The sequence below is a fragment of the Staurois parvus genome, unplaced genomic scaffold (genome assembly GCF_062004578.1).
Source record: "Staurois parvus isolate SC_StPar_1 unplaced genomic scaffold, SC_StPar_1.0 ptg000655l, whole genome shotgun sequence".
Lineage (NCBI taxonomy): Eukaryota > Metazoa > Chordata > Amphibia > Anura > Ranidae > Staurois > Staurois parvus.
Window position 1 is genome coordinate 681,367 of NW_028318451.1, and position 26,123 is coordinate 707,489.

At 45.5% G+C, this 26,123-nt stretch overlaps 1 pseudogene; it reads right to left on the minus strand.

Annotated features, from left to right (window-relative positions):
* Positions 1–4,453: 4,453 nt before the first annotated feature.
* Positions 4,454–23,166, minus strand: LOC149448841 (mitochondrial mRNA pseudouridine synthase RPUSD3-like; annotated as a pseudogene).
* Between the last annotated feature and the right edge of the window lie 2,957 nt (positions 23,167–26,123).

Genomic DNA, 26,123 nt, shown 5'->3' on the forward strand with positions numbered 1-26,123 from the left:
GATCGGTTGGTAAGGTGTATGAGTCTAGCAGTAGCATTCATAATAGACTGAAGTGGGGATAGCCTGTGTAATGGTAAGCCAGTTACACAGGCTATCCCTGACAGCACAGTGGCTGAATGGTTAGCACTCCCCCCTAGGGTCGTCGGTTTATATCCCAACAACAGCACCACCTGCTTGGAATTTGCATGTTCTCCCTGTGCCTGTGCTGGTCTCCTCCAGATACTGATATCCAGATACTGATATTAATAGAAGCGGGGGATGGTGGTAAGGGTGATCCATTGGATCAGTGTCCGATTCCAACAAATCGAGAGGGGTTCTGGGGTGGGAGGGGTTTCTGGGTGGGAAATTTGCATACAAATTTGCATATTTTTGAATAATCACACACTTCTTGAGGAAAAGAGTTTGCAGATTAGAATGCAAATTAGGGTCACCATCATCCTTTGCAATCAGAACACTCCCTAATGTGCAACAACAAAAAAAGGAATATAGTATATGGGGAGAAAGAATGAAAATGGGTCTTAGTATACAAATTAACACTCTCCCTAATGTAGAATAACAAAAGGAGGATGGTATATGATGGGAAAAAAAACAAAACAAAAAAAAGCCAGTCTTTGGGGTTAAGGTATGGGCAGCACAGTGGTTAAATGGTTAGTACTTCTGCCTGGCAGCACACGGGTCGTTGGTTTGAATCCCCACCATGGCACTACCTGCCTGGAGTTTGCATGTTCTCCTTGTGCCTTTGTGGGTTTCCTCCCACACTCTAAAGACATGCCGGTAGGTGAATTGGTTCCTGTCTTAATTGGCCCTAGTATGTGTATGTATGAATGTGAGTTAGGGACCTTAGATTGTATGTCCCTTGAGGGTTAGTGACTGATGTAAATGTACAATATATATGTAAAGCACTGCGTAAAATTGATGGTGCTATATAAGTACCTGAAATAATAAATAAATAAAATTTAGGTCAGTGTGCTTGTGCCTTATCTTGGCCATAGGTAACAACTGGTGCCAATTCTCACTTCTCTGTCTTTTTGATCAAGTGTAGTATCTGTTCTTATCAGTGTCCAGTAGGGGCGCTCAGCCATCATACTTGCTTCTTGGTGAGGATGGTTGGCTGTATAGTATCCCTGCTGGAATGATGGGGGGGTTGGGGGTACTTGGTGGTCGACTTCGGCTAGCCACAAGGAAAGGGGTCCGCTAGGTCTTTTGGCTAGGTGGACCATGTGGAAACCTCAGTTCCTGTCAGGAGCCTCACGCCCCGGGGACCTTTGCGTTAGGGGGTGGACTAAATCACACCCCTAAGTGCACTTTTTTGTGTTGGTGTTTTGCACTTGTACTTTTTTTTTGTTCACTTACGGTTTTTCATTTTTTCGCACCTCCGCAGACTTAAAAAAAAAAAACTGCTAACATCTGCTGGCAGCCTAAAGGGAACCCATGCTCTATCTTGGCACTCATTCACATCACACATTAACCACTTCCCATCCGGCCGTTGTATATAAACAGCTGGACGCTGGCAGTGCAGGAACGGGTGGCCATTTATAAATGGACTCCCCACCCGCTGCTTGTGCGCTCTCATCCGGACAAAGTGAAACATCGATCGTTGTACGGGACCTCTGTGCGAGGTCCCGATCATGTGATCACTGATTGGTCAGTAGAGTATTAAGCAAGATGCTTACTACGTGTGAAATCTGTGAATGATTACAGAGGTCACATGGTACAAGGCTTTTCACAACAGCCTTGTACCATGTGACAAGCTGTGACCAATCACAGCTCACACAGAAGGAGAAATGATTGCTTTTACAGCCTTTATGGGTGTAAAAGCAATCAGTGTAAAAATAAATCTTCATAACCCCCCACAAATAGTACAGTGTCACCATGGTGACACTGTACTGCTAGGGTGACAGTATGTAAAAAAAAAACAAAAAAAACCAAATATATAACAAAAAAAAGTACAAAAAAAATATTTTTTTAAATGATAATTTTTGGTTATAAACTAATTTGCGTTGTTTTTTTTTAAAAACTGAATAAATTTTGGTCAAGATTTATGAAGAAAGATTATTTATTTGCAAAATTTTATAAGAAAAACACTTTTTTTAAAAATGTTTTGACTTTTTCATTTATACAGCAAAAAAAATAAAAAATCCCAGTGGTGACTTAATACCACTAAAATAAAGTTTTATCTGTCTCAAAAAAATGCTAAAAAATTCATATGGGTACAGTGTTGCATGACTGCGCAATTGTCATTCAAAGTGTGATAGCACTGAAAAGCTGGGCAGGAAGGAGGTGAAAGTGTCCGGACTTGAAATGATTAATGTGCACCTAACACATGTGCTGCAATGGGTTGGAGAAACGAACTGCAGTGCTTGCTTTTTTTTTTTGCTTGTTGCAATGTCTTGATGGGTGTTGTGATACATTCATGTGAGCTGTACAAAATGATTTGGTGTGAAGTGGATACATTGGGGTTGATTTACTAAAGGCAAATAGACTGTGCACTTCAGAAGTGTAGGTGCATTCTGCTAAAGCAGAGCTTGGTAAATGAGCGGAAGCTCTGCTGACTTCTATCATCCAATCCTGTGCAAGCAGAAATGCTGTGTGTTTTTCCTTGCATGTGATTGGATATTCTTTGTAAATGACGCTTTATCTCATTTACTAAGCTCTGGGGCTCATTTACTAAGCACTTTCAAAGTGCACATTCTATTTGCCTTTAGTAAATCAAACCCATAGTCAGCCATAGTATTTGCTGTGGCCTATTGGCTCAGCTCAATGTACTAATTGTGAATGAGCCTTATTGTTTGGAATGAAGGATTCTGCCTAATCTGCAAACACCACAAGACACCCACTGTTCCATTTATTACCTAGAAAAGCTTCTGTGTTCCTCTCTGATTTAGTTTCACAATGTTACTGGGGCCTTATTTCCTGTGAGTTAAAATGTAACTCTGGGCAAAATAAAAAATTACATATGATGTAGCCTGTCAGTGCAATTAGCACAGCAGGTTTTGTTTTTCTGACCCCCCCCCCCCCCCAATACCTTTAACATTTTATTAATGGTTGATCCCATCAGTAGATCGTTTTTTTCCCCCCACTTCCTTAACCACTTCAAGTCCGGACACTTTCACCCCCTTCCTGTCCAAGCCAATTTTCAGCTTTCAGCGCTATCACACTTTGAATGACAATTGCGCGGTCATGCAGCACTGTACCCATAAGAATTTTTTAGCATTTTTTTGAGACAGATAAAGCTTTATTTTGGTGGTATTTATTTACCACTGGGATTTTTATTTTTTTTTGCTATATAAATGAAAAAGTCAAAACATTTTGAAAAAAGTGTTTTTCTTATAAAAATTTGCAAATAAATAATCTTTCTTCATAAATCTTGGCCAAAATGTATTCAGCTATCTTTTTAGTAAAAAAAAATAAAATAAAATAACCCAAATTAGTTTATAACCAAAAATAATTTTTCTAATTTTTTTTACATTTTCATATTATTTTTTTTTTTTAAACATACTGTCACCCTAGCAGTACAGTGTCACCATAGTGTTGGGGGTGATGATTTCTTTTTTTTTTACACTGATTGCTTTTACACCCATAAAGACTGTAAATGCAATAATTTCTCCTCTCTGGCAGCATTCCTGCAGCCACTGAGTAATACTGTGAGAGCTGCGATTGGTCACAGCTTGTCACATGGTACAAGGCTGTTGTGAATAACCTTATACCATGTGACCTCTCTGATCATTCACAGATTTCATTAGTAGTAAGCAATGATGTAGTAAGCAACAGATTTCACTAGTAGTAAACAAAGTGACATCTTGCATACTACTATTCATGTAATCACTGATTGGCCAATCAGTGATCACATGATCGGGACCTCACACAGAGGTCCCGTACAGCGATCAGTGTTCCGCTGTATCCGGAGGACAAAGCAGGCACTGGATTGCGGTGCCGAGTGCTCCCAGGGAGCGCACAGGCTGAAAATACGGGTGCCATTTATGAACGGCAACCTGCTTCTGCACTGCTCCCGTCCAGCCCTTTATGTACATGGGCCAGACGGGAAGTGGTTAAAATGGTGACAACGCTGTTCATTCTGCAGTGAAATCATAGCAGCGCTGTCATCCTGTAGACAGGGGATGGGCATTGTCCATGCCTCTGTTATTGCATGGTCCACGGTTCAGATTTTAGGTCCTTCTCAGCCCTGGCAAAAGGGGACTCCTACAGTACCTGAAACATGTTGACTTTTCCTATGAACATTTTAAATAAAATACCATTCTGAACTTTTAGTGGAGGAGTGGCACTTCTATTCCTTTTTCTATATGGTATTGCATATCTTTTTATTTTATTTTGCCCAGAGTCACATCAACCTATGCTTTGAGGCCAACATTAGAAAAGTTGATGTTTTATTGTTACATGTTACATGTTTACATGTTAAAAATACAATGAAGTTGCATTACAGTTTAAAAAAAAAAACAAACCTATTTCGTAAATCCAGAAACGAGGCTATTGATTTTATGTGCTTTGGGATCACTCAAACTGTCCCCCAAAAAACATATTCTGCAGGGAGCTACAGTTAAAAGTCCACAGTGAAATCATGATACAGTTGGAAATGGCTTAGACAATGCTGAAATCCATGTGCAGATGAAACCATGCTTGATGCAAGCAGGTTAGTTTTGCATCCTAAGTCCCAAGAGTTCCATTGTCTGCTGGAAGAAGGAAGGGGTGGAGCCTGGATATGTGCAGGGTACCTCCCTCGAGGATCCTTTGGCATTAACAGCTGGTGAAGGTGGAGGTGAAGAGGCATCCGATGCATCAGCTGGTTTGAAAAATGCATCTTATGAAGAATCCTCTCTTCTACCCTCTGGGGAAAACCAAGACAAAAATGAATCCGTTTGTTACCACAATGTTCAGTATACTTCTCTGGTGTTGGATAAATACAATGGATAGGTTTTCCTATTGAGGTGATTTATTAGGATGGGAAATGTCTCCAATAGGGACACAAACAAAAATACAATTTAAACCGGTGAAGAAGGGTTAGAACATCTGAAATGGTTTACTATCTGCGCCTTTCTGTCATGGTGACAATCCCTTTTATTTGGTGAACAGAAATTAAGGGGGAAGTCCATCAAACAGGTTCACAGGCAGAAATAAAAGCCTGACAGAAATGTAATTCTTCCTCAAGCCATCTAAAGCTAGAGAAACATTTTGGTTGGAATTTAAAGCCCAGGCTCACCCCTGCAGATGGAGTTGTTCTGTTTACTTTTGACCTGACTGGGTGACCATTTGCCTAGAGTTGAGATTTCATTTTGGCTGTCTGAAGTGAAATTATGTCTCCCAATGAGTCAGGAATGCCAACTGCGCCTAAATGATTATCATCACTTTTTCCTCTTCAATGGCTGTAGTATGTTATTAAATAAAAATATATTTTCTTTTTTTTTTAATTATAAGGCTCCTCATTAACATAATTTTAAACAAATATTAAAGCAGACCTCTAGGCATATACCTACAGCTACAATACAGATGAGATGGTATCAAAAAGTTTAGAGACTAGCTCTGTTTACAAGAAAGTACTTTATCTACGTTTACACACTTCCACCTTCAACATAGTTCCCTTGCACAGCAATACAGTGCTCCCAGCGTTCCGGTCACTTCTGGAATGTGTCCTGGAGGTCTTCTTTTCAAAGCACATCAAGTACCTTCTGCTATTCATGGATCTCTGCAATGCTGTCAAAACGGCGACCTTTGAGTTGGATCTTCACCTTCGGGAAGAGGGCGAAGCCTGCAGGAGCCAGATCTGGTGAGTAGGGTGGGTGCAGTAGTAAGATCATTGCAGCCTGGGGTCAAACTTTGCAGCAACATGCCACATGTTCAAATCACACATGAGGATAGCCTGGACTGTTCCGTATGACAGCCTTTCTCAACCAGGGTGCCTTGATGTTTCTTCAGGGGTGCCTTGGCCAATCGCCTAAAATTGCCCAAAACTTGTATACAAGCCTGCCTTTTAGTTACACAAAGCCACAGGGATTTCATTGTGCAACATTCTAGGTACCAGCGTCCTGACAACCAATGACATCATCAGCTGATAAGGATGATATCAGCTGCCTGCACAGCATTCTAATTTGACCCTCCCCTGCCCCCCTCCATCAGTGTTGTGGTCACATTAGCGCAGTTATGGAGAAAAACTGGAGAAGAGAAACACTGGAATATTAGTCAGTACCAGTGTGTGAAAGTGTATTTGCTTTGGAAGAATAAATCACTTCTAATGTTGGGTGTCCTACATGTGTGGATGTTGCTGCATTATATAAAGCTTTTCAATTTTAGAACGGGGTGCCTCAAGACTGTCCATAATTTTAAAGGGTGCCTCGGGAATGTCCATCATCTTTAAGGGTGCCTTGACTGAAAAAAGGTTTAGAAACACTGCTGTATGATATACCGACAATGGCCGCAATGTTGTAGATTGTTCTTCAATGATCATCATGCACAAATTGCCGATTGGTTTTAACATTTTGACATTTACGAGGGTTGAGCTCATTCAAGGTCTTCCCGATCTTTCGTCATCTTACAGTGATGTTCTTCTCCTCTTGAGTAGCTTTACGCGCCACTCACATCTCAATCGACTCATTACAGCATCACCGTAAACTTTCTGAATCATGTCTCTGTGGCAGATTCAAACATAATTTCACATTTTCTCTTTGTTCTAAATTGCTGGTAGAGGCAGACTGACCATTTGGGCACTGCCTGAGGGCCCAGGATCAGTAGGGGGCCCCATGAGATGACCCTAGTGCCTTTAATGGGCTTTTTTGCATCCCCTATTGCCCGGGGGCCCCATGAGTTGTCAGTCCACCCCTGCTTGCTGGCCATGATGAAATAGCAGACGTGGTAACGCACATAGACAGAATAACACCAGTTTCACAGCTCCTGATGTACAATGTCATTTGGCACACTGACTTGTGAAGGTCGATGCTCCCTGTGACTGTGCATGCAGCCTTGTGCTGCCATCTGTCTACGTGTTACAAAACTAGTCTCCAAATTTTTTGATACCACCTCGTACATGCATTTCTGTCCAGCCAGTCTTGAGATTTATGCAGCAGTGCCCTGTCTGGCCAAGATTTTTTTTTTGCAGTAGTTAACACTTACAGACCTTATTCCCCTCTACCCCCTGTGACTGAAAAATGAATAGAAAAGCAGTAGGTTTGATAAGCTGAACTCTGGCACTCTCTCCTCCTACCAGGATACTCCACAGCAAAAGGAAATGCAGCAAAACATTACTGCCTCCTTTATGCTGCTTCTCTTACTCCCAGTCTGAGCTCTGCTGTTCGAGGAACTACAAGATGCGGATACGGAGTCACATTCAAGCACTTACACTGCTTACATTAAGCTCTTGCCGTTCACGTAATGCAAAGAGAGTGGGCTTTAGAACCCACACATCTCATATATGCGTCCATGGGAGGCAGAGCTTTCTGCATTGATGACGTGCTCACTTCCTATACCCAGCACAGTGACCAAGCTGTCAAAGACAGCCTTTGGTCTCTGTAAGGGCTCATGTACCCGGATCATTCAAACTTTTCTGAACAATGGAAATTGACTGCTGTAAAATGTAGGTTCAAAAAATGTCAGTTTAGCCGCGTTTGCATACCATGTTTGTGCGCAGAAACATTTTTAAAAGATAACCTCAGAAGACCTTCAAAAAAGCCCAGAATGCACTGAAAAATAGTGAAAAAATAACTATTTCAGACATTTTGAGAGGAATAGAGAGAGCAGAAGCAGAGACAGCAGTATGTGTTGAGATGACCTGTCTTTTCTGGTTGTATTCACTAGGGATCCCATCATGAGTATAATGCGGCACGTTCTACCATTGTTTCCTTCACGTGAAACCTGGAACTGATTGCGCTGGTGTACCGGGTCCATGTGAATACATGGAAAAATGCTTTGTATGCATTTCCAATGTTGAAAAAAGGCTCTGGACATCATCTGGACATGGAACAGTTAAAAAACGCTTCTAAACGTAAACGCTTATAAACGCAGTTAACCGCGTTTACAAGCGTTTGGCATTTTGAAACGCTGGTAAAATCTATTCCTGAACGCAAGTTTGGTGCGTTAAAAAAAACGACTGTAAATGACGATGTGTACATGGACACATAGGAAAACATTAGGGAGAGTTCAGGGGCTGCTGAAAAAAAAAACGCTGAATGGCTCCTGAACGTCAGTTTATCAGCTGCAGTGTACATGAGCCCTTAAGTATTGGAAGCTGGCAGGACTGTCTCAAAATCACATAACCACTGATAGGCAACTGCAATGGTCACACGACCGGCTGGTCCTCCCCACCCACCAGGCATAAAGACCCTGATACAGAGACCCTGGGGCTGTAAGGGGTTACAAAATACACGGAATAACAGAGCTGCATTCAATTGTGTCTTATATCTGCCTGGAGTTCACATTTCAGCAAAGAGCAGCAGCAACTCTTCACGTTGTAACATTTTGCATACTGGCTCTAGAACATTATTGTCACATGTGCCGCCTACCCCCCCCCCTCGTCGCACACAGCCTGTGCGGGATGAGGGGAGGGGACCACTGCGGCAAGGGTCACAGCTCCCCCGGCAATTCAGCCGGAAGAGCTGTGACCCCCCCACCCCTGCCAGGAAATCTCGGCGGGGGGCCGCTGGGAGGTCTCTGCGCGCCCCCGGCGGGAGCAGGGCTTCCCGCGCTTGCTGCCCCACCGGAAACAAAGGCTGCGCTCCCTGCGCGTGGCTGGAGTGAGGGGGGCGTGCCTCATTGCCCTAGCAAAGTGGGGCTGGCCATTGCCGGGGCAACTCGGAAGCATCCCGCTCGGCTTTTTAAAGGCCAGCGCAAGACCAGGCTCGCTCTCTCTCTCCCTTCCTGCGCTGTCCGGCCGCTCTCCCTCGGCTCGCCGCCACACCAGGGACAGTTCAGGACACAGGTGGTTGGTGCGCACAACAGGGTCTTGTAAAAGCAAAAAACAAGAGATCCCTGTGCTCAAATCCCAACAGCTGGTGCATGCATTTATCCATCAGGTGCTAAAGGGGTGTAACCACATATTAACACTAGAAATTCTCAAGGACCCTCTGCACACTGGTATATACCCTTTCAAGCAGACTATGCAATAAATAGGGATATTTAGTTCACACATATTGCAATACATGCTTAATGTCAGCAAGCGCAACGGCGTATGGATCTGCGCATGCGCAGAACGCCAATGCGCCCTAATCTGCTTGCGCTAGGACCTGGGAGGCGGCGGCTGCACATTCGCACTCGCGTTCGCGCGCCTGGCACCAATGACAGCTCAGGGCGCCCTATTTAAACCAGCCCTGCACAGACACTAGTTGCCGTATGGTCTATTTATCCTGTTCCTGTTCCTGTGTATCTGCTGATTGACTTGTTGCCGACCCTGCTTGATCCTGACCTCTGCTGACTATCTCCTGCTCTGACCCCTGGCTTGTTTGACTACTCTCTTGGATATTCCTATTGATCTGAACTCCTGTTACCGAACCCGGCGAGTGACCTGACTACTCTTTGCCTGCTGCCTTGTACCGCGCTGACCCCTCTGTTATCGAACCGGCCCGTCAGACCACGCTTACTACTCTGCCATCCATCTGTCCTGCACGGATCCGGTTATCACTGCTCAGGCCTTTCCGCCTCTTCACGTCAGGCTCTCTACCAAGTAGATACCTCTGGCTGATCCCTCTACCACGGACGGGTGTACTCAGGGCCGCGACCTGGTCACTGTCTGCTCCAAGTCCATCCCCACCATCAGGGGCTCTGGTGAACAAGCAGACTGGGGCTTAGACTCCGCGCTCTGGGGAATCCTGTCCTGTGAATTGCTAGAGGTAATGTCAGGCGGTATCTGATAGAACCATACGGCCATGACGGAGCCTGGAAGAGGACCATCCCCACTGGAGGACGTATGTCAACATCTGGCGGCTCTAACCCAAGCTGTCAAAACGCTACAGGAGGGGTACACGCACCTCGAGAACCGTATCCAGGCGTTAGCCACACCAGCCGCTCCGTCCCAGAAACCAGTTACTCCTTCTGCAGCCGGAGAGCCTTCAGAACCTCCCGCCAGAGCAGTAGTCTCGTTGTCTCCACCAGAACCCCGTGTACCATTGCCGGAACATTCCAGCGGGGATCGAGCTAAATTCAGGGCCTTTCGGAACGCGTGCCAGCTGTATGTTAACCTGCAGCCACGGACATTTTCCACTGAATCAGTGAAGGTGGGGTTCATCGTTTCACTACTCCAGGACGAGCCCCAGGACTGGGCTCACCGACTAATGGAGACCCACGATCCCCATCTAGAGACTGTAACAGATTTCTTTAATGCGATGGCAGTCCTATATGATGACCCGCAGCAGGCAGCCTCCGCAGAAATGGCTCTATACTCTCTCAGACAGGGCCGCCGGGCAGTGGAGGAGTATGCTTCAGAGTTCAGACGCTGGATGGGGGACACCCAGTGGAATGATGACGCGCTATGCCACCAATTCAGCATGGGCTTGTCCGAATCCCTTAAGGATGAGTTAGCCAGGGTGGGCCTACCCGACTCCTTGAAGAATCTCATCACTCTGGCCATCCAGATTGACCGCAGACTGTGGGAACGCAGAGTAGAGAGGTCCAGCCAGGGTCAGAGACCTACAGTACACGTGTACTCCCCCGTGCTCCAGTCCAATCTCTGCCAGGAGGAAGCCAGAACTTGGAGTCTGATGACATGCCAGAACCCATGCAGCTCGGATTGGCACGACCATCATTATCAGTTGAGGCGACAGGCGAATAACCTCTGTCTCTATTGCGGAGAAGCAGGTCATGTGGTACGTTCTTGCCCAGCGAAACTGAGTAAGTGTGCTTCCGTTTTTTCCGCTGTATCCTCTAATTGTTCTAACCATTCCAATTACTTAGCCATAAACGTTTCTTTCCAGCTCCCAGGAAGAACCGTGTCAGCAACAGCAATCATTGATTCTGGGGCATGTAGTCGTTTCGTTGATATAGATTTTGCCACTCAACAAAAGATCCACCTCCAGACAAGGGAATGTGGGTTGAACATCTTTTTGGCTGATGGGTCACGTATTAAGTCGGGGTTAGTGGACCGGGAGACCCCACCTATCTGTACTACGGTGGCTGACCACCATCGGGAGTTCTTCTGTCTGGATGCCATTGCATCCCCTCTATTCCCAGTTATTCTGGGGCTCCCTTGGTTGTGGGCATACAATCCCCAGATTAATTGGGAAACCGGGTCCATCCAGTTTCAATCACCTTATTGCCAGGAACATTGTTACGCCCCAACCTTCCCGGCTCCCCAGTCCCTCCTATGTATAGACGGAGACGCCGAGCTAATCCAAGTCATTCCCCCGGCCTACCACAACTACCTAGACGTATTTAGTAAATGAGGGGCAGACATTCTTCCTCCACACTGAACCTACGACTGTCCCATCGATCTCCTACGCGGATCTGAGATCCCTTTCGGAAGGATATTCCCCCTATCTGAGCGGGAACTGGGGGTACTCAAGGAGTACATTGATGAGAACCTCCAAAAAGGGTTCATCCGCCCCTTCACATCGCCAGCCGGAGCTGGAATTTTCTTTGTTGAGAAAAAAGACAAGTCCCTAAGGCCCTGTAAAGAATATCGTGACTTAAATAAGATTACGATAAAAAATCGTTACCCACTTCCTTTGGTTCCAGAACTATTCCAAAGGTTAAAGTCAGCAGTAGTGTTTACTACTAAATTGGATTTAAGGGGTGCATATAACCTGGTCCGCATAAGGGAGGGGGACGAGTGGAAGACCGCATTTCGTACCAGATTTGGGCACTTTGAGTATCTTGTCATGCCTTTCGGACTTTGCAATGCCCCAGCCACGTTCCAAAACTTTATAAATGATGTATGTAGAGACTATCTAGACATTTTCGTGGTCATTTACTTAGATGATATCTTGATCTTCTCCTCTTCCCTGGAAACCCATAGCGGTCATGTCAAAAGTGTGTTGGAACGTCTACGCCAACATTGGTTGTATGCTAAAACTGACAAATGCAGCTTCGAGCAACGTAGCATTGCATTTTTGGGGCTGAACATCTCCACCACGGGGGTTGTGATGGATCCCCAGAAGGTCTCGGCAATTTTAGAATGGCCAGTACCCACAGACAAGAAGGGCGTGCAACGCTTCATAGGTTTTGCAAACTTTTACAGGAAGTTCATCAGGAACTTTTCGGGTCTCGTGTCTCCCATTACCCAGCTCACCAAGCAGGGGGTCCGTTTCCGGTGGACACCCGAGGCGCAAGCAGCATTTGAGACCCTGAAGGAGCTATTTACTACAGCCCCTATTCTTAGTCACCCAGATTCCTCTCTACCATATATTCTGGAAGTCTATGCTTCTGAGAACACAGTGGGGGCCATCCTGTCCCAGAGAAAAGGTACCAAAGAACTCATGCACCCAGTGGCGTTCTTTTCAAGAAAACTCACGTCAGCAGAAAGGAATTATGACATTGGGGACCGGGAACTCTTGGCTATTAAGACGGCACTGGAAGAGTGGAGGTATCTGCTGGAGGGGGCCACGCATTCAGTTTTGATCTTTACAGACCACAAGAACCTGGAGTACTTGAGGACAGCCAAACGCCTGAGACCACGCCAAGCGAGATGGGCACTTTTCTTTTCTCGATTTGTGTTCCATATTACATATAGACCCGGGTCCAAGAATACAAAGCCCGACGCTCTCTTGCGCATGTTTGAGGATCCAGAAGAGGTCCCTAAACCAGACACTATCCTATCCACTGGAAACTTTCTCGCCCCTCCAAACCGAGCTACGCTTTAGGTTACAGACCGCATCCATAGGCATGCCAAGCCCACCCGGGGTTTCCCTACAGAGCAAGGAGGGTCTCTTTTGGAAAGAAGGGCAAATCGTGGTACCCGAGGAGGTCCGAACCTTAGTCCTGGGGCACTGTCATGACCATCCACTGGCAGGCCATTTTGGAATTGCAAAGACCCTAGAGTTACTCCAGCGTACATTCTGGTGGCCAAGCATGGCTAAGGATTATGAGCTGTACGTAAAGACCTGCGCTACTTGTCAAAGGAATAAGCCCACCAGAAGCAAGGCCTGGGGTTTACTATGACCATTGCCTATAGCTGACCGGCCATGGCAAATGATCTCTATATATTTTATAGTGGAGCTCCCACTGTCTCAAGACCACTCAGCAATTTTTGTAACTGTGGACCGCCTGTCAAAGATGGCCCATTTCCTGCCGTTAAAGAACACGCCCTCGGCTCTGGAAACGGCACAAATTTTTGTGAAAGAAGTGGTAAGGCTTCATGGAATTCCAAAAGACATTGTCTCAGACCGGGGAGTCCAGTTTACATCAAAATTCTGGAGAGCGTTATGCGAGGTTTTGGGAATCAAACTGTCCTTCTCATCCGCCTACCACCCACAGACAAGTGGGCAGACGGAAACGACGAACCAGACGTTGGAGCAGTACCTGAGATGCTATACGTCTTTTGTCCAGGACGATTGGCTGGCGCTCTTGCCATTGGCTGAATTTGCGTACAATAACGCAAATCATTCTGCTACGGGGCAATCCCCATTTTTTGCTAATTACGGGTTCCACCCCACGTTTTTACCTGATCTGATTCCTGAAAGCCCAGTTTCTGCTACACAAAATATGCTGAATGTTTTTTCTGCCAACAACAAGGTGCTTCAAGAAGCCATTGCGAAGGCCCAGGAGGACAGTAAAAGGGCTTTTGATAGGAGAAGAAGAGGTGAACTAATCTTGCAACCGGGGGATCAGGTCTGGCTAGCAACTACTAATTTAAAGATGTCATGAGGTTGAAGCAATCATACACTGCAGGAAAAGGGGCGGTCAGACACAGTTCCTGATTAAATGGAAGGGTTATGGTCCTGAGGAGAATTCGTGGGAGCCGGCACAAAATGTTCACGCCCCTAGACTTGTCCGGGAGTTCTATCGTAGCCACCCACGGAGGAGAGATCAGTTGGGCACCCGGAGGATGCCTGTGGGGGGGGCAATGTCAGCAAGCGCGACGGCGCATGGATCTGCACATGTGCAGAACGCCAATGTGCCCTAATCCGCTGGCGCTAGGACCTGGGCGGCGGCGGTGCATGTACACTCGCATTCGCGGACGCGCGCCTGGCACCAATGATGGCGCAGGGCGCCCTATTTAAGCCAGCTCTGCACAGACACTAGTTGCCGTATGGTCTATTTAACCTGTTCCTGTGTATCTGCTGATTGACTTGTTGCCGACCCTGCTTGATCCTGACCTCTGCTGACTATCTCCTGCTCTGACCCCTGGCTCGTTTGACTACTCTCTTGGATATTCCTATTGATCTGAACTCCTGTTACCGAACCCGGTGAGTGACCAGACTACTCTTTGCCTGCTGCCTTGTACCGCGCTGACCCCTCTGTTACCGAACCGGCCCGTCTGACCACGCTTACTACTCTGCCATCCATCCGTCCTGCATGGATCCGGTTATCACTGCTCAGGCCTTTCCGCCTCTTCACATCAGGCTCTCTACCAAGTATATACCTCTGGTGGATTCCTCTACCACGGGCGGGTGTACTCAGGGCCGCGACCTGGTCACTGTCTGCTCCAAGTCCATCCCCACCATCAGGGGCTCTGGTGAACAAGCAGACTAGGGCTTAGACTCCGTACTCTGGGGAATCCTGTCCTGTGGATTGCTAGAGGTAACGTCAGGCGGTATCTGACACTTAAGCTGGCCAACTGCGTCAAAGTAATCCCTCTATGGCCAGTCCTACTCTGCTCTGCCTACGCAAATGCCTGGATGGATTGGTTGACGCAGTTGGCTAGCTTAAGCATGTGTTGCAATATGGCCTTTTAAAAGCCTCGCGAGATGCTTCCAGGTTGCCCCAGCAACGGCCGGCCCAGTGCCCCATTGCCGGGGCAAAGAGGCACGCCCCCCTCACTCCGGCCTTTGTCTCCGGCGGGGTGCTGAGCGTGGGAATCCCTGCGCCCGCCGGGGGCGCGCAGAGACCTTCCAGCGGCCCCCCGCCAGGATTTCCTGGCAGGGGCGGGGGGGGGGGGTGTCACAGCTCTTCCGGCTGAATTGTCAGGGGAGCTGTGACCCTTGCCGCAGCGGTCCCCTCCCCTCATCCCGCACAGCCTGCTTCAAGGCTGTGTGCGGCGAGGGGGGGGTAGGCAGCACACGTGACAACTATTTATACTGGAAATGTGACAGGTACTCTTAAGAAAATCAGCCAAGCATCTACCTGAGTTTGTGGAAGAGCCACATCAAAGGGGATGTAGATGTCCTTTCCCATAATCTTTGCTACCCGCATGCTGTACGTGTAAAGTACTGCACAAAACTTCAGGGTGCATTGAACCAGCAGCTGGCCTTTAAAGACTGAAAATAAAAAGTAGTAAAAAATAATGATAAATGCAAATAATCCTCCCAAAAAGGAGCAATTCCATTTTTACATTACATGACGGATTCTTTACTAAAGCTGGAGAGTGCAAAATCAGGTGCACAAGAATCCACAGTATGCATTAGAAGCTGCTCCAAGTCAGTTAAAGCTTGTCACGTTTCATGGAGGATATCCAGCTTCCTCTAATCCTTTCTTCCACAGACTAAAAGCACCTGGCATGTCCCTTTCATTCTTTGCATTTCAATTCTTTCTATCATAGAGACTTAGGATCACATGTGGGCAGTCTGACTAACATCCACTCATCAAGACATAATTCCTCCCACAAGCCAGACCACTGCTTGCATCAGGGATGAGGGTCCTTGAAAGAAGTACTGAGGCAGGGTGCTGTGATGCTTTTCAGAAGATATGTACAGCACCTTGCTGGCCCCTCCAAACAGCCATCATTGTATAGAGAAGCACACAGATCCAGTGATGCCATCACTGGTCTAAATTAAGGTGGATTGCCTTTGATGCTGATCTTACCTGATGCCGGGTGTAAGTGATACCAAGGAGCAGTCCCTGTTAGCTGAGAGGGTCCACTGAGAGGTCTGGAGTCCAATCCCTGGATGTACCAAGCGCCATCGTAGTGCCTCATCCCCATCAGTTCCCAGATGACCACTAGTGCCCTTTATCTTACATGCGCAATATTATTGTGCTTCCGGTGAGTGCAAGCACACCTCTTTTTCCATATCACGGAAGTCACGAGCATCTTATTATTATCATTGATGCAAGTTTAATGGGAGTGATCGGTACCCCCCACACTCTGGAATATTGATGCACCGTTTGAATAGCTCAATATTTTTTATGGACTTTTATGCATTTACAGTCAGGTCCATAAATATTGGGACATGGACACAATTCTAAAAAATTTTTGGCTCTATACCCCACCACAATGGATTTGAAATGAAATGAACAAGATGTGCTTTAACTGCAGACTGTCAGCTTTAATTTGAGGGTATTTACATCCAAATCAGGTGAACGGTGTAGGAATTACAACAGTTTGCATATGTGCCTCCCACTTTTTAAGGGACCAAAAGTAATGGGACAGAATATTAATCATAAATCAAACTCTCACTTTTTAATACTTGGTTGCAAATCCTTTGCAGTCAATTACAGCCTGATGTCTGGAACGCATAGACATCACCAGACGCTGGGTTTCATCCCTGGTGATGCTCTGCCAGGCCTCTACTGCAACTGTCTTCAGTTCCTGCTTGTTCTTGGGGCATTTTCCCTATAGTTTTGTCTTCAGCAAGTGAAATGCATGCTCAATCGGATTCAGGTCAGGTGATTGACTTGGCCATTGCATAACATTCCACTTCTTTCCCTTAAAAAACTCTTTAGTTGCTTTTGCAGTATGCTTTGGGTCATTGTCCATCTGCACTGTGAAGCGGCGTCCAATGAGTTCTGAAGCATTTGGCTGAATATGAGCAGATAATATTGCCCGAAACACTTAAAAATTCATCCTGCTGCTTTTGTCAGCAGTCACATCATCAACAAATACAAGAGAACCAGTTCCATTGGCCACGCCATGACACTACCACCATCATGCTTCACTGATGAGGTGGTATGCTTAGGATCATGAGCAGTTCCTTTCCTTCTCCATACTCTTCTCTTCCCATCACTCTGGTACAAGTTGATCTTGGTCTCATCTGTCGATAGGATGTTGTTCCAGAACTGTGAAGGCTTTTTTAGATGTCATTTGGCAAACTCTAATCTGGCCTTCCTGTTTTTGAGGCTCACCAATGGTTTACATCTTGTGGTGAACCCTCTGTATTCACTCTGGTGAAGTCTTCTCTTGATTGTTGATTTGACACACTTACACCTACCTCCTGGAGAGTGTTCTTGATCTGGCCAACTGTTGTGAAGGGTGTTTTCTTCACCAGGGAAAGAATTCTTCGGTCATCCACCACAGTTGTTTCGTGTGGTATTCCGGGTCTTTTGCTGTTGCTGAGCTCACCGGTGCGTTCCTTCTTTTTAAGAATGTTCCAAACAGTTGTTTTGGCCACGCCTAATATTTTTGCTATCTCTCTGATGGGTTTGTTTTGTTTTTGAGAGTTGACAGCAACAGATTCCAAATGCAAATATCACATTTGGAATGAACTCTGGACCTTTTATCTGCTCATTGTAATTGAGATAATGAGGGAATAACACACACCTGGCCATGGAACAGCTGAGAAGCCAATTGTCCCATTATTTTTGGTCCCTTAACAAGTGGGAGGCACATATGCACACTATTGTAATTCCTACACCGTTCACCTGATTTGGATGTAAATACCCTCAAATTAAAGCTGACAGTCTGCAGTTAAAGCACATCTTGTTCGTTTCATTTCAAATCCATTGTGGAGGTGTACAGAGCCAAAAATGGTAAAATTGTGTCTATGTCCCAATATTTATGGACCTGACTGTATATATTGCTTTTATGTCATTTAACGTGTTTCCATGAGACGATACACTGTTGTCACTTTATACTACATACCGTCTTTATTAAGACATTACATCTATTCCACTTTATAGCGCACAACCTTGCACACTTATTATCACTTTTTCACTTTATAATTTATTTGAGCACTGCATTTTGATTGTATTAATAATGGGGCTGACACCAATGATGGGGCACTATTCCTCCCGCTGACACCAATGATGGGGCACTATTCCTCCCGCTGACACCAACAATGGGGCACTATTCCTTCCGCTGACACCAATGATGGGGCACGATTCCTCCCGTTGACACCAATGATGGGGCACTATTCCTTCCGCTTACACCAACGATGGGGCACTATTCCTCCTGCTGACACCAATGATGGGACACTATTCCTCCCACTGACACCAATGATGGGGCACTATTCCTCCCACTGACACCAATGATGGGGCACTATTCCTCCCGCTGACACCAATGATGGGGCACAATTCCTCCCGCTGACACCAATGTTAGGGCACTATTCCTCCCGCTGACGCCAATGATGGAGCACTATTCCTCCCGCTGACACCAATGATGGGACACTATTCCTTCCATTGACACCAATGATGGGACAATATTCCTCCCATTGACACCAATGATGGGGCACTATTCCTCCCGCTGACGCCAATGATGGAGCACTATTCCTCCCGCTGATACCAATGATGGGGCACTATTCCTCCCGCTGACACCAATGATGGGGCACTATTCCTCCCGCTGACACCAATCATGGGGCACTATTCCTCCCGCTGACACCAACAATGGGGCACTATTACGCCCGCTGACACCAACGGTGGGGCACTATTCCTTCCGCTGACACCAACGATGGGGCACGATTCCTCCCGTTGACACCAATGATGGGGCACTATTCCTTCTGCTTACACCAACGATGGGGCACTATTTCTCCCGCTGACACCAATGATGGGACACTATTCCTCCCACTGACACCAATGATGGGGCACTATTCCTCCCACTGACACCAATGATGGGGCACAATTCCTCCCACTGACACCAATGTAAGGGCACTATTCCTCCCGCTGACGCCAATGATGGAGCACTATTCCTCCCGCTGACACCAATGATGGGACACTATTCCTTCCATTGACACCAATGATGGGACAATATTCCTCCCGCTGACACCAATGATGGGGCACTATTCCTCCCGCTGACACCAATGATGGGGCACTATTCCTCCCACTGACACCAATGATGGGGCACCAATCCTCCCACTGACACCAATGATGGGGCACTATTCCTTCCGCTGACACCAATGATGGAGCACTATTCCTTCCGCTGACACCAATGATGGGACACTATTCCTTCCATTGACACCAATGATGGGACAACATTCCTCCCATTGACACCAATGATGGGGCACTATTCCTTCCGCTGACGCCAGTGATAGAGCACTATTCCTCCCGCTGACACCAATGATGGGGCACTATTCCTCCCGCTGAATGTGCTAAATATTCCAAAGTAAAAAAACTAAAATTTTTTTTAGTGTATTGCCCGTCTCTGTGCTAAATATTGTTTTAAACCAAAGCCATGTGGTTTTCAACTCTTGAGCAGGGTATACACAGACAATTTTTTTTTTCGTTCAACCGCTGCACAATTGTATTCTGACAGTCGGGAACAGTTCCCCGTACCAGCTGTCACTTTCTGAAAAAATACTCATAAAAAGTGATACAGCGCAAATAATACAAATAATAAAAATGTGAAAAATTATATATTAAAGTCCCAAATTAAAGTCCAATGTCCCAAAAATTTGTGAAAAAAATATTTTATACAACTGTAACTAAAACTTCCTAAATTTTCCAGCATGCTCACATCTTCAGTGAAAAAAACATTTTCACTGAAGATGTGAGCATGTTGTAAAATTTATGAAGTTTGAGTTACAGTTCTATAAAATATTTTTTTCACAAATTTTTGTGACACTGGACTTTAATATATAATTTTTCATATTTTTATTATTTGCGCTGTATCACTTTTATGAGTATATTTTAATGTTTAGTCAATTTCTGAATCCGCTCTGAGAGGACGTTGATGACGAAACGTGTAGAGCGGAGCCTGTGGATGTGACGTCAGTACGTTCCCAAGCTGTTGGTACTGTGCTTGCGCAGCTAGGCTGGGTTCGTGTCTATTGTATCCTATCACGCTGTTTATGCTGGTGTCGGCTGGGACACCGTTTTTTGTAAGTGCAATGTGTTTTTTTAATAAATTAGATATTTTAAGAAGTACTGCACCATGAGTTTCTGTTCTCTTATACCCGAGTGGTGGTCTGAACATCCAAAGGAAGTAGTGGTTTCTTAATAAAGTGAATCCATATGGTCATACATTCCCTGCAGAGTATTACTCCCTGGATAGTGGATATCAAGTTTCAAGTATTGTCTCATCATCTGGCAGAGTATTGCTCCCAGAGCAGAAAGCGCTTATGCCGATTTATAATTTTATAGGCATATTGCTCTGGTGAGTTCATTCATTTTATCTGGTGGTGGATTGTCACATGGTGGATTTTGTTGGACACTTTTCATTTGCTGCACCATATATAAAAAATTTTTTGGGGACTTTATATGATTTGTATATGATTTTTTATTTCATTATGTATATATAATTAATCTATTTTTTGGACACTCTTCACTAGCGCAACCTGTTTGTTCAACAATTTCTGAGCAGCAGCATTTACTTTTCATTTATTCCTTTGGCGCAAGTTTTCTATATACTTTCTAAAAAAAGCCCACATGGCCGTGTCATTCAATCACAAAGTTCCATGATGAAATCATCTACAATTACCGGCATCCTTTGCAGATGCTGGCTTGTAGTTCTCAATGAATTACCACGACGCTGTTGAGCGCTCTAGTAGTTCACTGATTCTTCCTGTCAGTGTGAAACTGCCCGCCTGTACGAGGTACAACCAGACAGGATTACATTGACAGTGTGCAGGAGTCCTGTGTGGCACCCACGATCTGCTGATTGCTGGTGCAATGCTTTTCAGGCTCCTAACAGAAAAAAAAATTAAATGCACATCTTTTACCTGCAAAATAAAGTGCATTTATTATTTTTTGTAAAAGGTAGTAAACTGGATAAAACAATCTTTATGTATCCTTTGTTACTTCTGATCTCCTGCAGCTTCTTCCTGTCTACATGCACTCCAATGATGGCTGCATGACATTTCTCAGGGTGGGTTTCCTGATAATGACAGTAGTAGATCATGCCTGTGTGATGTGGGTTCAAACAGCCACTTGTAATCTTTGTAAGAGGTCGTATAATAGGGTGACAACATAAGCGCACAACTGGTAGACAAAGACAGAGCGTTGTCACCCTTTAACAGGAAATGCCTGCCCAAGTACATTCATGGCAGGATCAGCAGGGATTATTTGAATGAAAGCTGCAGATTTGAAAAGTTTGTATGTGATTTTAGCAATTAGATTCACATTTAACCTCTTCATGCCGGCCGAACGCAAATGTGCGGCTTCCTGGCGTCTGGGCCTAGATGCTGAGTGGCCGCACATTTGCGCTCTATTAAAAAAGCGCTCCCAGGACACGTCTGCTACTCACGGAAAGGTCTCGATCTCCACTTTTGATTGGGACCTTTCCCAATCATGTGACCGCCATGATGGCGTGTCACGGTGGTCACGTGACCCTACACCCCGACTCCGGCTTCTGAAACCCTTAAAGGGTCGGGAGGTACCGGCGCCAAGGGGTTAAAGCACTATGCACTCATTGAAAATATACTGTACATAGCCTTCAACCACAGGTGTTCTGCCTTTGCCCTCTGGCCTTGTTACATAGAGCAGTACAGGGGTTCCAGGACATGCAAATGTCTCACCACTGACTATCATTGAGCCTACAGAGCATTTATGATGTACCTTTCATGAGCTGCAGCTGTAACAAAGAACAACCATCCACAGAGTCCAGAACCTTATAGAATGTACATGTCTACTTCAACTCTCTCCTATCCAGGCTCCCTTTGGATGGATCAGTCACTGGAATGACCTGTACAAAAATCATAAACTGCATCTACACAGAAAAATAACTCAACAGATCTGCTTATTTCATACCTCCTTCCCCCAGCAACATGCTAATGACATCTTTAAATAAAATCTTTTCATTGCATACCTTATTTTAGACCCAGTATCACTGGGTTTCTGTGCTTCTCTATGCAGTGCTGGCAGATCATGGCTATTGTGAGAGGCCAACAAGGTGCTGTACATACAATAGTTTCCTGAATACATCACAGCCCCCTGTCTCAGTACTCCTCTCAAGAGCCCTCAGTCCATAAGAAAACAATGAGTTGGTTCTTGTGAGGAGTTCTGCAAATATTATGCAAAGCGTCTTGATTAGTGGAGCAGTGGGCATTCTGAGTCAGGCTTTATTTGTATGCAGACCCCTCTAGGTAACACCCCCATGTGATGCTGAGCCTCCATGATTGAAAAAAACTGAAATGCAATGAATGAAAGGGTTGGGCCAGGGACAGGCAGGCTGGGGAGGAAAGGCCTAGAGGGCGCTGAATGTCCTCCAGCCAGAAAACGAGACAGGCCCTGACCTGCTTCTAATGCACAATGGGAGAAGCTCACAGTGTGCAGTGAAATCAGAGTAAGCACTTATAGTACAGGATAGGAGCTGTACAACAAGATTGAAGGGAAGGATGGCGTTCAGCTTCAATCCCCAAAGGTCCACAAGCTACTCAAATCCAATGAGACATCAAATCAACTTACCAGCCTTAGAACATTAATACTTTCCTCCTTCAGAGATACTTTTACATCCCCTTCCGCTGGGTCTGGCACTCCCAAAGTGATCACACTGAAAAATAGGAGGCCATTATTTATCTAAGTTGTCTTTATTCAAATCCCAACCACGACACTAACTACATGGAGTATGCATGTTCTCCCTGTGCCTGCATGGGTTTCCTCTGGGTACTACAGTTTCCTCCCACACTCCAAAGACATAATGGTAGGTTAACTGGCTCCTGTCTAAATTGGCTGTAGTATGTGTATGTATGAATGTGGGTTAGGGACCTTAGATTGTAAGCTTCGAGGGCAGGGACTGAGGTGAATGTACAATATATGTAATTGCTGCGTAAATAATCGATGCCATATAAATACCTGTAATATAGAAATATTCATTCCAATAGTAAGGACTGCAGAACTTAAACAGTCTTCAATAAGACATTACACCTGTGTATGTCTGCTCTAGGTAATGAGAACCTCCAGTTTTGTTAGAAACATTGCTTTTTCTCAGCTTGGGGATTTGCTCTGCTCCTTCCAATGCCCAACTCACGCTCGACCATTTAATAGACGAGTCATGGTGGCTGGTACAGAATCTTAAGCCCTGTACACAAGGGCTGAATATTGGATGGTATCAGCCGGTTCAATGGAAACTGTCCGATGTTCAGCCCGTGTGTACACCAGCTTGTGTGACAGAAGCCATCAAAATGGCTGACTTCTGTCGGACGGGAATGCTGGAAAACCAGCATCTGATCGGTGCTGCCAGCTAATAGCTGCGAGCACTGACTGGTGTGTTCTGGCAGAGGACAGTTGGTAGTTCAGCGGGGAGATCGTTGTACCAACATTGGATAGTTAGCACAGCGAGCTCCTGACAAGTTCTTCAGTCTTTTTTCGTTCAGCCCACTGGGTTGAACGAAAAAAAAAAAAAGAAACAAACTGATAAGCGAGTACTCAACATTACACTGAAGGGTATGTGGAGCTTATGGCCAAATCAGGCAGGAATGGAGTTGCTCCATACAGCACTCACCCAGGATCTAGGCAATGTTATTAGCCCTGATCAACGAATAAGTATATATATATGGCGCCAAGGAAGCTGGGGCAGTGGAGTTATCAAAAATCATAGTCACTATTGTGACCAATAAAAAAAAAGTCACTGTACAAATGACTGCAGCTTTACTGGAGAATAAAGGATAATCACTCTAGGATCTGTAGAAAAACAAAAAGGAACAGGAAGTGCTGCCATCTAAGTGTAGATATTTATTTAAAACCAATAAAGTGTTAAAAATGCACTCACATTGGTAAGTCGATAAAAGTACACTACTGTATATTGCCAAAAGTATTGGGCCAGCCCTCCAAATCATTGGATTCAGGTGTTCCAATCACCTCCATGGCCACAGGTGTATAAAGTGACTCCAAGCGTGGTACCATGATAGGGTGTCACCTGAGCAATAAGTCCATCCGTGACATTTCTTTGCTACTAAATATTCCACAGTCAACTGTTAGTGGGATTATAACAAAGTGGAAGCAACTGGGAACAACAGCAACTCAGCCACCAAGTGGTAGGCCACATAATATGACAGAGCAGGGTCAGAGCATGATGAAGCGCACAGTGCGCAGAAGTCGCCAACTGTTTGCAGAGTCATAAGCTAAAGACCTCCAAACTTGGTGTGGCCTTCAGATTAGCACAACAACAGTGCGTAGAGAGCTTCATGGAATGGGTTTCCATGGCCGAGCAGCTGCATCCAAGCCTTACATCACCAAGTGCAATGCAAAGCATCAGATGCAGTGGTGTAAAGCACGCCGCCACTAGACTCTAGAGCTGTGGAGACATGTTCTCTGGAATGACGAATCACGCTTCTCTATCTGGCCATCCAATGGACATGTCTGGGTTTGGCGGTTGCCAGGAGAACGGTACTTGCCTGACTGCATTGTGCCAAGTGTAAAGTTTGGTGGAGGGGGCATTATGGTGTGGAGTTGTTTTTCAGGGGTTTGGCTTGGCCTCTTCGTTCCAACATGACTGTGCACCAGTGCACAATGCAAGGTCCATAAAGACATGGAGGAGCCAGTTTGGGGTGGAGCAACATGACTGGCCTGCACAGAGTCCTGACCTCAACCCCATAGAAAACCTTTGGAATGAATTAGAGCGGAGACTGCAAGCCAGGCCATCTCCCCCGACATCAGTGCCTGACCTCACAAATGGAAGGACGGTCAAACCTTCCCATAGACACCCTCCTAAACCTTGTGGACCTTACCAGAAGAGTTGAAGCTGTTATAGCTGCAAAGGGTGGGCCAACTCAATATTGAACCCTACGGACTAAGACTGGGAGGCCAATAAAGCTCATGTGGGTGTAAGGGCAGGCGGCCCAATACTTTTGGCAATATAGTGTAGGTCACATCCTGTATTATCAACTGCAGAGCTCGTCAGGACACGGCAGGGTGGAGCAGAGCAACGCCAGGGAGTGGCTTGGGAAATTTTATACACAGTTCACCTTGAAAGCGTGAAGTGGCTCGCTGTTGCTCAGCTCCACCCTGCCGTGGGGCAGGAGAAAAAAGGTCAGGAGTACAATGTACAACATACACTATACAGAGAATTGGTCAAAAGTATAATGTACAGTGTAACATAGACTATAGAAAGAAAAGAGAGGAGTTTAATGCACAGCATAGACAATGCAGAGAAGGGGCCAGGAGTAACATATACTGTATACAGTACACAGTTAGTGTTTGTAGTCGGTCTTACGTTTTTTACTTTGATTGTGAATAAGCAATGAAAAATATGTGAGCCAAAAACATGTTGAGCGTGTGTCGTCTAATGTTCTTGTCAGTATTGTGTGTTTTTTAAATGTGTTGTGCTCTGGCCAGAGTGGATTACTTCTCTGGCACATTATTTGGTCTGAGTTTACTCTGTGGTAAAAGCGGATGCCCGGTTGGGATCTATCTATCTATATATTTGTCTGTCTATTTTTCTATGGATCAAGGATAAAAGGGGTGATTGGCTGTAAAGCTGATACTCCGGGCAAAAAGGTCCTGCTGTCTAACCTCCGTAAAGGGGTATACCTTCTTCCCCGTTTTACAGTCGAGACTGGGCACGCCGACGGGACAGCAGTGCAGAGTTCCAACTCTTCGTTTCCGAACTCTAAGAAGTGATCTACCTCTTTACACAGTGATCGACCTAGGAGAGGGATCAGCCAAGAGGGATCGGCCGCTAAGAGACGTACTTGCGAACAGTATAGAAGCTCCAAAAGCCCTTCATATCAAAGAATCAGAGTTTGTTGAGAAGAGGTCAGAAGCGTAATGTGAAAGATAGCTTTTTAATGTACAATAAAGACTATACAGAAAAAAGGACTATACTATACTATGTACGGTAGCCAATCAGCTTCTAACTTTAGCCTGTTCAATTAAGCTTTGACAATAACACCTGGAAGCTGCACCAGATTTTGCGCTCTCCAGTTTTAGTAAATCAACCCCTCTCTGTCCAAATAGTCTGGATTTCTTTGGACAATATAGGAAGAGGGGGGAAGGCATAAGCTGATTGGAAA